This window comes from Mesoplodon mirus (genome assembly GCF_964341445.2).
Source record: "Mesoplodon mirus genome assembly, chromosome: 6".
In the NCBI taxonomy this organism is placed as follows: domain Eukaryota; kingdom Metazoa; phylum Chordata; class Mammalia; order Artiodactyla; family Ziphiidae; genus Mesoplodon; species Mesoplodon mirus.
The window spans coordinates 15,540,320-15,558,212 of record NC_138982.1 but is presented as its reverse complement, the minus strand read 5'-3'; the positions used below and the strand labels follow the sequence as shown (position 1 = coordinate 15,558,212).

The window sequence follows — 17,893 nt, the reverse complement described above, 5'->3', positions numbered from 1 at the left end:
CCCAGATCAAGAAATAGGACTATAACAGCACCCCAGGGCAATCTTCAAATAATCCACACCAAAGGATACACTTTTTCTGGCTTTTTTTGCTTACCTTTGTGTTTGTAAGGTTTACCTATATTGTTGAAAATAGTTGTAGTTTTGTTCATTGTCACTGCTGTACAATATTCCATTGTGCAAGTATAACATAATTCACTCATCCATTCTACTGTTACAGGCATTTGGGTAGTTTCTAGTGTGTGACTATTGTGAATTGTGCTGTGAACATTCTTGTAGTCTTTAGGAAAAGGCATGTAAGCATTTTCACTTGGATATATACCTAGGAGTAGAATTGTGAGGTCTTAAGGTTTGTATATGTTCAGTTTTAGTAGACACTGCAAATAGCATTATGAAATGATTGTACTATTTTACACCCCGAATAGCAGTATATGTATCGTTTTGGTTGGTAATGCTTGATAGTTTCTATCTTTTTTTATTTTTGCCACTCTGGTGGGTTTGTAGTGGCATTGTGGGGGTTTTTTGCTTTTTTTTTTTTTTTTTTTTTAGTTTTAAAAAAATTGTGGTAAAATACACATAACAGAAAATTTGCCATCTTAACCATTTTTAATTTTACAGTTCAGTGGTATTAAGTGCATTCACAGTGTTGCACTACCATCACCACCATCCTCCCACAGAATTCTTTTCATCTTGCAAAACCAAAACTCTGTACTGATTAAATAATAGCTGCCCATTTTCCCTCCCCCACGGCCCTGGTCAACCACTATCCTGTTTACTGTCTCTATGAATTTGACTACTCTAGGCACCTCATGTAAATGGAATCATACATTATTCATCCTTTTATAACTGGCTTATTTTACTTAGCATAATATCCTCAAAGTTCATTGGTGTTCAAGGCTAAATAATATTCTATTAATGTATATACCACATATTGTTTATCCATTCAATCATTGATGGACAGTTGGATTGCTTCCACCTTTTGGTTACTGTGAATACTACTACTATGAACATAGGTGCACAAAATATCTGTTTGAGTTCCTTTCAGTTCTTTTGAGTACATATCCAGAAGTGGAGTTCCTGGATCATATGATAATTCTATTTTTAATTTTTTGAGGAACTGCCGTACTATTTTTCATAGTGGCTACTCATTTTACATTCCCACCAACAGTGCACAAGGGTTCCAATTTCTCTACAACCTTGCTAACATTTGTTTTGTTTTTTTTTTTAAATATTAGCCATACAAATGGGTGTAAGATGGTGCATTGTAGTTTTAATTTGCCTCTTCCTGGTGACCAAAGCAGTTGAGCACCTTTTCCTGTGGTTATTGGCCTTGAGAACCCCTTTTGTAAAATGCACTTCAAACCTTTGCCAACTTTTCTTACAGGTGTCACTGTTTTTCTTATTGGTTTAGCTATATATATATATATATATATATATATATATATATATATATATATATATACACACACATATACTGAATAACTACTTTGTTTAATATATGCTTTGCAAATACCTTCTCTTACTCTGTGGGCTGCTTTTTCTAGTAGGAGGGGAAACCTGTAGCTTCTGTGCTTTCCATGATGTTGAAACTCAAACCTCACTCCTCCCCATTCTTTAAGGTTTCACACTTGAGCACTTCCTACGAAACACCCTTTTATTACTTTTCTGTAACTCCGTCCTCCATTAATTTTCTCCATCTCTGCCCTGCTAGAGTGCTTACGGTCTGATTTTGTGATCTAATAGTGTACAATCCTATCCTGATTGGTCTCTTACATAGTCTCTAGCCAGACCATATTGCTTAACTTCTTTGTACATATTATTTCCCTGCCTAGACTTTAAATCAGAGGACAGGGACCCTTTTTTAAATATATATATTATACGTAACACATACCAATATGTACAGCTATGGCAAGAGCTCAATACAGGATACATGATTGGAAAAATACTAACACTGTAAGGAATATCTGCTATCCACTAAGAAGAATTGATAGCAAATGAATTGTTCAAATTAAATACATTGTGTTACAGAGTTCTTAAAAACAGAGCCACAGAAATATGCCTCAGATGGGTTTAATCTCTACAACATAAAGGAAAAGTATTGGGAGAGTTTCACTTTAACTACCCTAGATATTATTTGGAACTCCAGTCTTGAACAGTTCTGAATCTAGTTGTGTTTACTTATTCACCACTGAAAACACTTCCTTTTCACCTAGAGTTGGTATAATTATCCTACTCCCCATTCATGTGTTTCTTTATGCTTTTGTTTTGCTGTTGGTTTCTTTGGTCAATGTACATCCATCCAGGAGTCTGGAGAAGCCTGACATGATAAGGCAATGTAGGGCATCAACATGGTCTTTGAGAGTCTTGCTATGCCCATAATTAGCTACCTATACTATCTGTTTCTCCATAAAGATGAGGGTGCTGCAGGTGGTGGTGGTGATGATAATGTTCTTCAAATATGAAAAGATATTTTAAAAACACATATATTTATCTGTGGACTTCTGGTACAACATTACATGCACCAACATTTGCATTCTAGGGGTCCCAGAAGGAGAAGAGAGAGAGAAAGGACCCGAGAAGATATTTGAAGAGATGATAGTCGAAAACTTCCCTAACATGGGAAAGGGAATAGCCACACAAGTCCAGGAAGGGCAGAGAGTCCAATACAGGATAAACACAAGGAAAAACACACTGTGACACATAGTAATCAAATTGGCAAAAATTAAAGACAAAGAAAAATATTGAAAGCAGCAAGGGAAAAATGACAAATAACATACAAGGGATCTCCCATAAGGTTAACAACTGATTTCTCAGCAGAAACTCTACAAGCCAGAAGGGAGTGGCATGATATACTTAAAGTGATGAAAGGGAAGAACCTACAACCAAGATTACTCTACCCAGCAAGGATCTCATTCAGATTCAATGGAGAAATCAAAAGCTTTACAGACAAGCAAAAGCTAAGAGAATTCAGCACCACCAAACCAGCTCTACAACAAATGCTAAAGGAACTTCTCTAAGTGGGAAACACAAGAGAAGAAAAGGACCTACAAGAACAAACCCAAAACAATTAAGAAAATGGTAATAGGAACATATATATAGATAATTACCTTAAACATGAATGGATTAAATGCTCAAACCAAAAGACACAGGCTCGCTCGCTGAATGTATACAGAAACAAGACCCATATATATGCTGTCTACAAGAGACCCACTTCAGACCTAGGGACACAGACTGGAAGTGAGGGGATGGAAAAACATATTCCATGCAAATGGAAATCAGAAGAAAGCTAGAGTAGCAATACTCATGTCAGATAAAATAGACTTTAAAATAAAGAATGTTACAAGAGACAAGGAAGGGCACTACATAATGATCAAGGGATCAATCCAAAAAGAAGTTATAACAATCATAAATATATAAGCACCCAACATAGGAGCACCTCAATCCATAAGGCAGCAGCTAACAACTCTAAAAGAGGAAATAGACTGTAACACCATAATAGTTGGGGCCTTTAACACCTCACTTACACCAATGGACAGATCATCGAACCAGAAAATTAATAAGAAAACAGACGCTTTAAATGACACAATAGACCAGATAGATTTAATTGATATTTATAGGACATTCCATCCAAAAACAGCAGATTACACTTTCTTCTCAAGTGCGCATGGAACATTCTCTAGGATAGATCACATCTTTGGTCACAAATCAAGCCTCAGTAAATTTAAATAAATTGAAATCATATCAAGTATCTTTTCTGACCACAACACTATGAGATTAGAAATCAGTTACAGGGAAAAACCATAAAGAACACAAACACATGGAGGCTAAACAATATGATACTAAATAACCAAGAGATCACTGAAGAAATCAAAGAGGAAATCAAAAAATACCTAGAGACAAATGACAGTGAAAACATGACGATCCAAAACCTATGGGATGCAGCAAAAGCAGTTCTAAAGGGAAGTTTATAGCAATACAAGCCTACCTCAAGACACAAGAAAAATCTCAAATAAACAATCTAACCTTACACCTAAAGGAACTAGAGAAAGAAGAACAAATAAAACCCAAAGTTAGCAGAAGGAAAGAAATCATAAAGACGAGAGCAGAAATACATGAAATAGAAACAAAGAAAGCAATAGCAAAGATCAATAAAACTAAAAACTGGTTCTTTGAGAAGATAAACAAAATTGATAAACCATTAGCCAGACTCATCAAGAAAAAGAGGGAGAGGACTCAAATCAATAAAACTAGAAATGAAAAAGAAGTTACAACAGACACCACAGAAATACAAAGCATCCTAAGAGACTACTACAAACAACTCTATGCCAATAAAATGGACAACCTGGAAGAAATGGACAAATTCTTAGAAAGGTATAACCTTCCAAGACTGAACCTGGAAGAAAGAGAAAATACAAACAGACCAATCACAAGCACTGAAATTGAAACTGTGATTGAAAATCTTCCAACAAACAAAAGTCCAGGACCAGATGGCTTCACAGGTGAATTGTATCAAACATTTAGAGAAGAGCTAACACCCATCCTTCTCAAACTCTTCCAAAAAATTTCAGAGGAAGGAACACTCCCAAACTCATTCTATGAGGCCACCATCACCCTGATACCAAAACCAGACAAAGATACTACAAAAAAAGAAAATTACAGACCAATATCACTGATGAATATAGATGCAAAAATCCTCAATAAAATACTAGCAAACATTATCCAACAACACATTAAAAGGATCATATACCATGATCAAGTGGGATTTATCTCAGGGATGCAAGGATTCTTCAATATATGCAAATCAATCAATGTGATACACCATATTAACAAACTGAAGAATAAAAACCATATGATCATCTCAATAGATGCAGAAAAAGCTTTTGACAATATTCAACACCCATTTATGATAAAAACTCTCCAGAAAGTGGGCATAGAGAGAACCTACCTCAACGTAACAAAGGCCATATACGACATACCCACAGCAAACATCATTCTCAATGGTGAAAAACTGAAAGCATTTCCTCTAAGATAGGAACAAGACAAGGATGTCCACTCTCACCACTATTATTCAACATAGCTTTGAAAGTCTTAGCCGTGGCAGTCAGAGAAGAAAAAGAAAGAAAAGGAATCCAAATTGGAAAAGAAGTAAAGCTGTCACTGTTTGCAGATGACATCATACTATACATAGAGAATCCTAAAGATGCCACCAGAAAACTACTAGAACTAATCAATGAATTTGGTAAAGTTGCAGGATACAAAATTAATGCACAGAAATGTCTTGCATTCCTATACACTAATGATGACAAATCTGAAAGAGAAATTAAGAAAACACTCCCAGGGCTTCCCTGGTGGTGCAGTGATTGAGAGTCTGCCTGCCGATGCAGGGGACACGGGTTCGTGCCCCAGTCTGGGAAGATCCCACATGCCGTGGAGCGGCTGGGCCCGTGAGCCATTGCTGCTGAGCCTGCGCATCCGGAGCCTGTGCTCCGCAACGGGAGAGGCCACAATAGTGAGAGGCCCGCGTACCACAAAAAAAAAAACAAAAAAAACACAAACATTCCCACTTACCATTGCAACAAAAAGAATAAAATACCTAGGAATAAACCTACCTAAGGAGACAAAAGACCTGTCTTTAGAAAACTATAAGACACTATTGAAAGAAATTAAAGATGATAGCAGCAAATAGAGAGAAATACCATGTTCTTGGATTGGAAGAATCAATACTGTGAAAATGACTGTACTACCCAAAGCAATCTACAGATTCAATGCAATCCCTATCAAATTACCAATTTCATGTTTTACAGAACTAGAACAAAAAATCTTAAAATTTGTATGGAGACACAAAAGACCTCGAATAGCCAAAGCAGTCTTGAGAGAAAAAAAACAGAGCTGGAGGAATCAGACTCCCTGACTTCAGACTATACTACAAAGCTACAGTAATTAAGACAATATGGTACTGGCACAAAAACAGAAATATAGATCAATGGAACAGGATAGAAAGCCCAGAGATAAACCCACACACCTATGGTCAACTAATCTATGACAAAGGAGGCAAGGATATACAATGGAGAAAAGACAGTCTCTTCAATAAGTGGTGCTGGGGAAACTGGACAGCTACATGTAAAAGAATGAAATTAGAACTCTCACTAACACCATACACGAAAATAAACTCAAAATGGATTCGAGACCTAAATGTAAGACTGGACACCATAAAACTCTTAGAGGAAAACATAGGAAGAACACTCTTTGACATAAATCACAGCAAGATCTTTTTTGATCCACCTCCTAGAGTAATGGAAATAAAAACAAAAATAAACAAATGGGACCTAATGAAATTTCAGAGCTTTTGCACAGCAAAGGAAACCATAAAGAAGACGAAAATAGGGCTTCCCTGCTGGCACAGTGGTTGAGAGTCTGCCTGCCGATGCAGGGGACACGTGTTCGTGCCCTGGTCCGGGAAGATCCCACATGCCGCGGAGCGGCTGGGCCCATGAGCCATGGCCACTGAGGCTGCGCGTCCGGAGCCTGTGCTCTGCAACGGGAGAGGCCACAACAGTGAGAGGCCCACATACTGCAAAAAAAAAAAAGAAGAAGATGAAAATACAACCCTCATAATGGGAAAAAATATTTGCAAACGAATCAACGGAGAAAGGACTAATCTCCAAAATATATAAACAGCTCTTGCAGCTCAATATTAAAAGAACAAACAACCCAATCCTAAAATGGGCAGAATATCTAAATAGACATTTCTCCAAAGAGGACATATAGATAGCCAAGAAGCACATGAAAAGCTGCTCAACATCACTAATTATTAGAGAAATGCAAATCAAAACTACAATGAGGTATCACCTCACACCAGTTAGAATGGGCATCATCAGAAAATCTACAAACAGCAAATGCTGGAGAGGGTGTGGAGGAAAGGGAACCCTCTTGCACTGTTGGTGGGAATGTTAATTGATACAGCCACTACGGAGAACAGTATGGAGGTTCCTTAAAAACTAAAAATAGAACTACCACATGACCCAGCAATCCCACCACTGGGCATATACCCAGAGAAAACCATAATTCAAAAAGACACATGCACCCCAATATTCACTGCAGCACTATTTACAATAGCCAGGTCATGGAAGCAACCTAAATGCCCATCGACAGATGAGTGGATAAAGAAGAATATTACTCAGCTATAAAAAGGAACGAAATTGGGTCATTTGTAGAGACGTGGATGAATCAGAGTGGATGTCATACAGAGTGAAGTAAGTCAGAAAGAGAAAAACAAATATCGTATATTAACGCATATATGTGGAATCGTACAGATGAACAGTTTGCAGGACAGAAATTGAGACACAGATGTAGAGAACAAACGTATGGACACAAAGGGGGGAAAGCAGTGGGGTGGTGGTGGTGGTGATGTGATGAATTGGCAGATTGGGATTGACTTGTATACACTGATGTGTATAAAATGGATGACTAATAAGAACCTGCTGTATAAAAAAATTAAATGAAATTCAAAAAAAATTTTATTGACGTATAGTTGGTTTATAATATTGTATTAGTTTCAGGTGTACAGCAAAGTGATTCAGTTATACACACACACGTATATATATATTCTTTCAGATTCATATATATATATTCACATATGTATATATTCTTGTTCAGATTCTGTTCCATTATAAGTTGTTACAAGATATTGAATAATAGTTCCCTGTGCTGTACAGTAGCTCCTTGTTGTTTATTTTATATATAGTAGTACGTATTTGTTAATCCCAAACTCCTAATTTGTCCCCTCCATATTTTAATATTCACTTTAAAAGTTACTTTTAAATGCAATGCATCATTGTTCAGTTTACACTTTTATTTCTCTACTCTTCGGTATGTTTGGAGACCCAGAGACATTTCCCCTAGAAGTGAAATCTGAGCTTTATTAGAGAAAAACAACAACAAAAATTCAAAGCCTCCTTTTAAAACCTTTTTGGAAGATTATTTAATTAAATTTCATTGCTTGCCTTCTGGGACTGAGATCAAGAAAAATTAGATGTGTTATCTTTTTGGGGAGTGTTGTGCTAGAGTGGCTGCATTTCTCTCATATGTCAGATAATGAGATGGCCAGTGCTTTTACAGGCTTTGTCCTCTTCCTTCCCCTGGGAATTCTACAATAAACCCCTCAACTTCAAGCACAACTTTCTTGGAATGAAATGTTTCACCTATGATTCAAGAATCCTCTTTGTGCATGTGGTAGATCAGAGAAAATGAGTCAAAACTCATAGGGATTTCTCTATCAGCTGGTGTGACATTTAGGAAGGGACATGAAATCCTTGAAGCCTCTAGGGCACTATTTAATGTATTACTGCAACAAAATTGGAAGAGCAATTTTCCATGATATGGTCAATTCAGTCATTGTTACAATAGGGATGTAATAACTATAAAGCATTTCCTCAAGTGCTTAACTCATTATGGAAAAACAACACTGGATAAAAACCTTAGGGACCTGAGGTGGGGTAGGAAAATGGATGTTCTGGTTAGTACAGGGTTTGGTTGCACTTAACAGAGGCTGACTGTATTAGCTTAACCAACTAAGGAGTTTATGTAACAAAGAGTCTGGGGTAGGTTGTGCAAAGCTGGTGAAGCACTTGAGAAAGCAGGTCCCTTCTCCCTTCCTGCTCTACCATCCTCAGCATAGTCACAAATGGCTGCCCTATCTCAACACTGCATCATCACAGTCTGGACAAGGGGGAGGAGGCCAGGTTAAAGGCAGAAAGCTTACACTGGCCATCTTTTTTTTTTTTTTTGATGTATCAGGGGGAAGGTAGCTTGCCATGAAGTAACTTTTGGCCACGGGAGGACTAGATGCTCACCCTAGCTCTTGGAAGTATTTTAAATTCAGTTGTTACACGCCCCTCTCCAAGTGCATTTATGATTCTGTTAGCAAGGAAAAACAGTTGAAACTGGTAATGTCTAGCCCATTTGATTAACTGAGTTAAGTGCCATACTTTAAATTTTGCTGTTAGACATTTTTCTAACAATATGTTTATATTTCTATGCCTTTGAAAGCTTACCGCCACACAAATCACAACTAAATTTTCTTTTATTATTCCTCAACTTACCTGATTTTTCAAAAAGGACAACTTAAGATACACCCACTTGATGAAAGGCTGCACTGTCCATACTACTGCAAGCACTTCACAAAAAAGTGTCCAAATGACTCACGAACATGAAAGAGATGCTCCTCACTGATACAGGTTTGCCGTTGGAGATATACAAATTAAAGCCATAATATATTGCCGTTACATTCCCAGCGGCATGTTTAAAATTAAAAAGAGATAATACCAAATGTTGGTGAAAATGTGGAGTAACTGAAACTCTCCTACATTGCCCGCACCCGGGTAAAATCTCTTCAGAAGGTTGTTTCATAGTTATCTACTGACCCTAAACCTATGAGCAATCCCGTTCCTAGGAATGTGCTCACCTCTGCTTACCAAAACACACGCACTGAAGTGTTTATATTCATAATGGCAAACACCTAGGAACTCACCAAACATGCACCACCAGTGGAAGGAATTAACTATGCTTTAGTCCCATAGTGGAATTCTATACAGCAACGAGAATGAGCAAACTACAATTACATGCAAAAACATGTATGACTCTCACAACTATTTGAGGGAAAGAAGCCAGAATGCGTCACGAAAAAGGAACTACTGTGTGGGGAGAAATTTATATAAAGTTCAAAAATAGGCAAAATTATCCTATGAGTTCTAAGAAGTCAGAAAAGTAGTTAAAACCCTGAGAAGAGTAGTTGACTTAACATGGGCAAGAAGAGAACTCTTGGGCTCCTGATATCATCCTGTTTCTTGATCTGGGTGTTGGTTAACCGGGTGAGTTCACTTTGTGAAATTCATCATGGTATATATTTATGATTGGTACTCTTTTCTGTATATATCTTATACTGCAGTAAAAAGGTGAAAAAGCGACAATTATATATACTGCTGTTAAAATGAAGTTGTCCCATCTGTTGTCTAAGGCCAATTGTATCCAACTGCACTTTTTTTTTTAAAGTCTTTAAGGCATTTATTTCATCCATGGATTTTAGGATGTAATTTATGAAATTGAGAATCATTACAGTACAGTGTATTGGCTTGGCCAAAAAGTTCGTTCGGTTTTAAGTAAAAATAAGACAATTTTCATTTTCACAAAGAACTTTTGACTTTATTCACTAACCAAAGGAACTTTTTGGCCAACCCAATATTTTTTTTATTTTTTACATTAAAAAAATTGAAGTATACTTGATTTATCATGTTGTGATAGTTTCAGGTGTACAGCAAAGTGATTCTGTCAGACATATATATCTATTCTTTTCCAGATTCTTTTCCATTATAGGTTATTATACGATATTGAATATAGTTCCCTGTGCTATACAGTAGGACCTTGTTTATCTATTTTATATATAATGGTGTGTATCTGTTAATCCCAAATTCCCAATTTACCCTTCCCCCTTCCCCCTTTGGTAACCATAAGTTTATTTTCTATGTCTGTGTCTATTTGTCTTATAAATAAGTCCGTTTGTATCATTTTTTTTAAGATTCCATATATAAGTGGTCTCATATGATTTTTTTTTCATATGATATTTGAGCACCTTTCAACCCTCCTCTTATTTGACTTCTCAGCATTATTTGCTACTCTTGTCCATTCCTACCATTTAGAGAAACTCTCTTCCTTGCACATTTATGATTTACTGGCTCCTGCTTTCCCACCTGACTTCTCTGGCCACTCATTCTGTTTTCATGGTGAACGTCTCTTCCTTTACTCATTTTTGAAATGTTATCTTGAGTCCAGACCCCTCTTCTGAACTACAGAGTTCTATATCTAACTGCCAAGCAACATTTTCACTAGATATCTCACGAGTACAGAAAAGTCAACTAAGCTTAATACCTCCCTCCTTAGTGTTGTTCATCTTTCCAAATTCCTTGTCTCAGTAAATAGCACCAACCAGTACCCAACCCAGAAACCTATGTTCAATTTATAGTTATTGAATGAGACACAGAAGATGCAAAATTGTGGGTATGACTTCTGCTTCTCATCACAGTGGACTAGATATAGTGAAGGAATCATCCTGCTACAAAACTAGATCTGAATCAAAAACAGTTTTTGATGTTTTGTTTGGCTCTCAGAAATTAGAAAAATCTTCAAAGACCCTTCTTCCTACGAAATAAAGAGAAATAAGTCTTGAGCAGAAATTAGAGCAGGGTTCTTTATGCATGCTGGAGAGATGGAGTTGGTCTGAGTGCAAATGCCAATAGCAGTTCTGTGTGAGGAGGTAAATCTGATACTCCTGCATTTAGGGGAGGGGTCTCCAACACCTGGGCCACAGCCCAGTACCGGTCCACAGCCCGTTGGGAACCGGGCCGCACAGCAGGAGGTGAGCGGAGGGTGAGCGAGCAAAGCTTCATCTGCCGCTCCCCATCGCTCGCATTACCGCCTGAACACCCCCCCACCCCTGTCCGTGGAAAAACTGTCTTCCACGAAACCCGTCCCTAATGCCAAAAAGGTTGAGGACTGCTGATTTAGGGAACACCTACTTTAGGGGACACCATAGAGAGGTTTAAAGTGGCCCCAGGTTGCTGGCACTCCTGGACATGCAGCAGCAGCAGATGAAAATCATCTTTGAAATGAAGTGTCCTCAGTTTAAGCCATTTGAATTTCCACTTACTTAAGATCAAGGAAATATAAATTCATAATCTAAGATCACCAAGTACACAAGGAGGCAAGATACCATGCGTGAGAGAAAAAAATAACACAACTTATTTAGATATTGGGATTGTCATATACAGAGTATAGAATAACTAGGTAAGAAATGTTTAAAGAAATTTAGTGTGGAACCACAAAGTTGGGCAAACAATGAGACTATCAGGAACAATGAGAAAGATCTATGTGACAATAAAATGGAATTTCTAAAAATAAAAAATTGATTTTTTAGGAATTAATAAAACTCAATATAGAGGTTTACCAACAGATGAAACATAGTAAAAGAATGAATTGGAACATGTGGCTGAAGAAATTTCCCAGAATGCAGCACAGAACGGTAAGAAGATGGAAAATATAAAACAAGCTAAGAGATATGGAGAACAGAAGAGGAAAAGGAAACATTTATTTGAACCCTAAAAGAACAGAGTGGAGAGAACTGAGGAAAAGGAATAATTGAGGAGGTGATGACTGAGAATTTTCCAGAAGTGATTATAGATATAAATCTATTTTTCCAAGTAGAAGAAAAGAAACCGAGGTATAGATACATCAGAGTGGAACTGTGGAACAGCAAAGACAAAAAGATTCCAAAAGTAGAGAAAAAGAACAGATCATAAAGTACCATTCTGGTGATGAACACCAGAATGAATGAAATAATACCATCTTCAAGGTGTCAGTCTTGCGTTGTAGATCCAACCTATTTTTTTTTTAAGAATGAAAGTGATATAAGGACATTTTCAGATGAACAAAAAGAGTTTACCATCAAGAGATGTCCACTAAAAGAACTTCTAAATATTTACTTTAGGAATAAGAAAAGGATCATAAAGTAATGGTCTGAGATATGAGAAGGAATGGTAAATAAATAAAATAGGAAACATATAAATACATGTATATAAATACCTGTGTAAAAAGTCTGGAGAGGCATGACTAGACTTAAAGTGTTCTTGGATTGTCTGGTTGGAGGGTTTAAGATATTATTTAATTTAAAGATTTGTTCTATTAAATATGCATGGTAAAATTTCCAGGGTAACACTAAAAGAATAGAAATTGAACATACAAGTTCCACATGAATAAAAAATTAAAGGATAAATGCTACTCCCGAGCCCTCTATTTAGGAGCCAAGGCCATTCAGCTGAACAGTAATAGTGTTCAAGCTTTGCTACTTAAGGGAGCAGCACTTAGAAACATGGGCAGAGTCCAAGAAGCAATAATCCACTTTCGGGAGGCTATACGTCTTGCACCTTGTCGCTTAGATTGTTATGAAGGTCTCATCGAATGTTACTTAGCCTCCAACAGTATTCATGAAGCAACAGTAATGGCTAACTCTGTTTACAAAACTCTAGGAGCCAACGCACAGACCCTTACCCTTTAGCCACCATTTGTCTTGAAGACTCAGTGACACAGGAGAAAGCAAAACTTTATTAGATAAAACCCTGACCCAAAGGCTGAACTACATTAAGGCTGTGGAGAAAAAAGCAGAGCTACTTACCAGAGAACAGAAATATGAAGATGGAATTGCTTTGCTGCGGAACACACTAGCTAGTCAGAGTGACTGCGTCCTGCCTCGGATCCTAGATTTCCTTGTAGCTGTCAGTGAGTATCAGGAAGCAATGGACCAGTACAGTATAGCGCAGTACAGTATAGCGCTAAGTGGTGGACTCCCTCGCTCCTGCCTATGGAACTGGAGTTGTTTGGAGAGGCCAGGCATTAGCAGTTTCTCTGTGACTGGGTGGTCATTTCACTGCTGTGCCAGGGAGATGACGCATTAGCCAGGAAGAAGCAAGGCAGAGATTCAGGCCTCTCCTTTGTTTTGTTGTCCCCTAGTTTGGACTCCAATGACCAGAAGTCTCTAGAGGGGCTGCAGAAGGTGGAGAAGGAGAAGAGTCCCACGGATGCCCCTCAGGAGGAAGACGTGGACGACATGGAAGGGAGTGGGGAGGAGGGGGACCTGGAGGGCAGCGACAGTGAGGCGGCCCAGTGGGCTGGCCAGGAGCAGTGGCTCGGCATGCAGGGAGGCAGGCACAGCTCCGTGGCCACCCTGGCCTGCCCCGCTCTGAGCACTTCCATGGACTGAAGGAACCCGTAGGAGTCCGCTCTCTGGGAGGACAATGATCCAGCATGTGATTGCAGCAGGGGTCTCTGCCCCTTGCTCCATACTTCTAGCAGTGACTTCATTTTTAAAAACTGAACCTGACAAAGGGAGTGCTCTGAGAGGCCCGTGGTCGTGTCGGGGCTTCTGGGACAGTGTGTGTTTTATAGAACTAACTTGCAAGCTCGAGGAATAGGCAGTGTTTTGTCTGTGATGTTGTGGATGTTTAAAGGAGCGACCTGTTCCCCAAAGCAAGAGTGTCATCTCCCAGCAGCAGCATGGACTGGCCCTTTCAGAGGGTTTCCTGTCCCAGAAATCATTATCCTGGGGTGTCCACACTTCCCTAGTAACCTTGCTTCCTTCTGCAGTGTTAGTAATGCCTTAAGCTGACAGTTGCTGTTTTTCAGAACAGTTCTCCTATTTGCTAATCTGGTAGCTTGCCTATGAGCCTGGGTCGAATCTGAGAAACAAGTGTGACCTAGAGCATGAACAGAGGTGCAGTTGGGGTAATTAATAAAACTGTTTTTTGTACAGTAAAAAAAAAAAAAAAAAAATTAGACTGCCTATTAGACAGAAAGCCAAAATCCAGCTAAGTGAAGAGACATGTAAAATTTAAGGACAGGGAAAGTGAGAGTGAGACAGAGAGAGAGAGAGAGAGATGGAAGAGAAGGGAGGAGCGGGGAAAGAGGAGGGGAAGAAAGGGAGGGGGAAGGGGAGGGAGACGGGAAAGATAGATAAATATCAATAAAAAGAGAGCTGGGATAATTACCTTAATATTTGACAAAATAAATTTTAAGACACACACAAAAACAACAACAAAAAACAGTACTAGTGATAAAGAGGGCCGCTACTTAAAAGGTAAATTTATCAGAAAGAAAACTATAACAATTTTAACCTTAAGCTATAAAAATCAAAAATTCATAGTTTCAGGGTAAAATTGACAAATCCAGAATTGTAGGTACTCCTTGTTTTTTACTGTGAAAATCACAAAACAAGGAGTAAATACATTTAAAAGATAACATGTTTATTGCTTGTGGCATTACGGGTGATTTTGCTCCATTTTCTAAACTTTCTTGATTGTTGTGACAATTGCTTTTATAATTAAAACACCTTATTTTTTCAAAAAAGAAAAAATGAAGTATGGAAGTCAAAATTTTAGTTAATTGAGGACTTGAGGTGGGCTTAGTTAATTAGGGTTTTACTGTTTTGGGGCTAATTATATAGTTTTACTTCTTACCCCAATGTTTATCAGGTTGAGTACATGTTAATTACAACTTCTTGTTTCTTTGTATTTTGCTAGAATGTCAGATGATTTACACATGGACTTAAATTGCTCAGGCAATCCTTGACTGATACATTAAAGAATCTACTTTACCACAGTTACTGTTTTCCTAAATAAGAATAAAAGATTTTGCAAAGAATGCATAATAATGCATTCCACATTTAAATATGCTACGACTGATGGTTATTAGCTACATCTGGATATTTGTATCAACAACAGAGCTTTGATTTTTCTCTGCTTCTGCCCAGACATCACTATTAGCACTGTAGGGGATCAGTTATTCTGAAAAAAAAGGAAAGATACAAATTGGTATTTTTTCTCCTATTGATACTCTTAGACTTAACTTTCCAATTCCTAAAACTCAGCGTTCTACTTCTACATATGCCTTTTGAAACACTTTGTGGTAATTAAGCAATAGTTACAGGAGATAGGAACAGATCACTGTATACAAATAAAAAACAAGGCAGCGTGCTGAGTCTGGTCCTAAAGAAAACAGGCACAGGATTGTTTTTTATTACAGTACTGAAAAGAGACAGTAAGTAGACTCTCTTTGAATGTATCATCTCAAAATCTAAACCGTAAAACCTAGTTAGTCTATTATACAGATTTTTTTTCATAGTTGATTAACTTTTACTGTGCAATTCTGGGAAAGAAATAACACCATGTTGGAAAAGTATAACAGTAATTTTAAAATATTGTTATATTTTGAAGGATATTTAAAAAGTAGTGATAGGAATTCTAACTTCTTACGTTTTACCCAATCAATGTGCTTTAGAATCTTTTGAGATTTGGATATCCAGAATATTCAGTTAATGTAATCCTTTTGCTGTTTAAAGACAACAATAAAAGAATAAGAATGGAATGCATTATTTGCATCTCTTTGCTATTGAAGATAATAGTGTAAAAATTGAATCTTAAAAACTTCAGAGTAGATTAATAAGTCAATTTCAAACTATCATTATTATTTTTCTTTTTTTTTTACTGTTTATTGAATTATAACGTGTACAAACAGCACAAATCAAGAAGTGTACAGCTTGATGAATTCCTACAATGACACTTCGTGCTATCAGCACATTGTATCATTAACTTTTAAGTTGATAAACTGGTAAGAATGAAGAATTAAAACCATCAACAACTACCACAAAAAAAGCAGAGTAGTAAACAAGAACCAGTAAGTGTGACTAAACCAGGTGGCAGGCACACCTGCAAAAATGAAACACGTTTTGTCACATTTTATACCACACAGGTTTTCTGTATCATCAGAACATGAGAGAATACATTGTCTCAATCTGACAGGAGCCAGACTTGGAGTTTCTCTTACTGTGCTTTTCCTCCCTTGCCTGCGGGAGTTGTACATTTCAAAGCAAACTGCAGAAAAAAACAGAACTTCAGAACCAATTAGATTGCTTAGCAACGTTTTTGTCTTCTTTCCTGAGCTACTTCTGTGTAATCCTCCTGTCACAAATTGTGACCTTACACAGTAACTTTAAAGTTGAAAATCAACTTTTCAACGTTTTGAGACGCTCTCTTCCCTTGACTGACAGATCGTTTTGTTCACTTTAAAGTGTTGGACGTCTCCTAGTTCCCGGTCTAGTCATAACGCCCAGAGGTTACTAAAGAACACTCAAGATTCACAGGGACTCTACCCATGGTTTACCTTGTAAATACAAGCCATTCAGAGATCCGGGTCCTGAAATTATTTTACCCTTCGAGAGCAGAAATATTACCATGTTCATACAGTGAACTCTTAGATTTTTAAATTCTTTATATATTCAGCGACTTTTTCGACCCACCAGTAACTTTCCCAGTTCCCAACCAATAGTTTTACATAGGTTGCTATCTGTTTTGTTCGCAATTTACGAGCAATTTAGCCACACGTAAGCAACCTGAAGGAAGGGGAAGAGGGGTTCTTCCTGTCAAAGAATCCGCACAATGAGAGGCCGTGGTACCCAAATGAAACAATAATGAAAGATCGGCAAAGCTCAGCAATGTTCCTGAAAGCCACGAACGCCAGCTCTGATTTCAGGTTGCCGGAGCGCGCCCGCTCGGTAGCCTTTATGGTCAAGAGGCAGAGGGGTCCAGGGAAGAGGGTCCCACTGGGGACGCTGAAGATGAGAGTGGGCGACCCTGCTACCAGCCCGCCCCCACCACAAAGAGGAGTAAACGTTCCGCATCCCCGTCACCAGGGCAACTCTGCAATCCGACACCTAGGCGCAAGATTCCGCATCCCGAGCCACCGGACGCAGAACAGAGGCGTTTCACAGCCCGGACGCAGGGACTCCGAGGCTTCCCACAATCCGCCGTCCCTGGGGTGCTGAGTGCGACGAGGGAGACGCCCTCTCCGCAGGCCCCGGGTCCGAAACTCAGCCACCCTCAACGACCCCGCCGCTCCCGGTTCTAGCTGCCCGCACGTGGCGGCCGTGATTGCCCCGGACGGTATCCCTCCGCGCCCCTCCCGCTCAGTCTCCCCCTCCCTCGCCGGGACCCTCCGAGTCGGCGCGCCGCGGAAGGATCGCACGCACGCGCTCGCGCACGCCCCGCCGAAACGGCGGAGAGCTGAGGGAACCGCGGTCAGGAGCAGTCGCCGCTGCAGTCGCTGGCACAGCAGCTCCGCAGCCTCCCGCCGTTGGTTAGTCAGTCCCGCGGTTGCCGGCGAGAGGGCGGCCGGGCCGGGCGCGCCCCGCAGCTTGTCCCTCACCGCCGTCCCCGCGTCCTCCCCCCGCAGCTCCTCGGGGAGGGGGGCGGTCGGTGCCTGCGCAGAGCCGCCTCCTCCCCGCCCCCGCCCCGCCTCC

The 17,893-nt window shown here is 39.1% G+C and overlaps 1 pseudogene across 1 annotated transcript; it reads left to right on the top strand.

Moving 5' to 3' along the window:
- Window positions 1–12,796: 12,796 nt before the first annotated feature.
- Window positions 12,797–13,804, top strand: LOC309805921 (anaphase-promoting complex subunit 7-like; annotated as a pseudogene). Its single transcript has 2 exons — window positions 12,797–13,363; window positions 13,555–13,804. The product of its transcript is annotated as an anaphase-promoting complex subunit 7-like (transcript).
- Window positions 13,805–17,893: the final 4,089 nt, after the last annotated feature.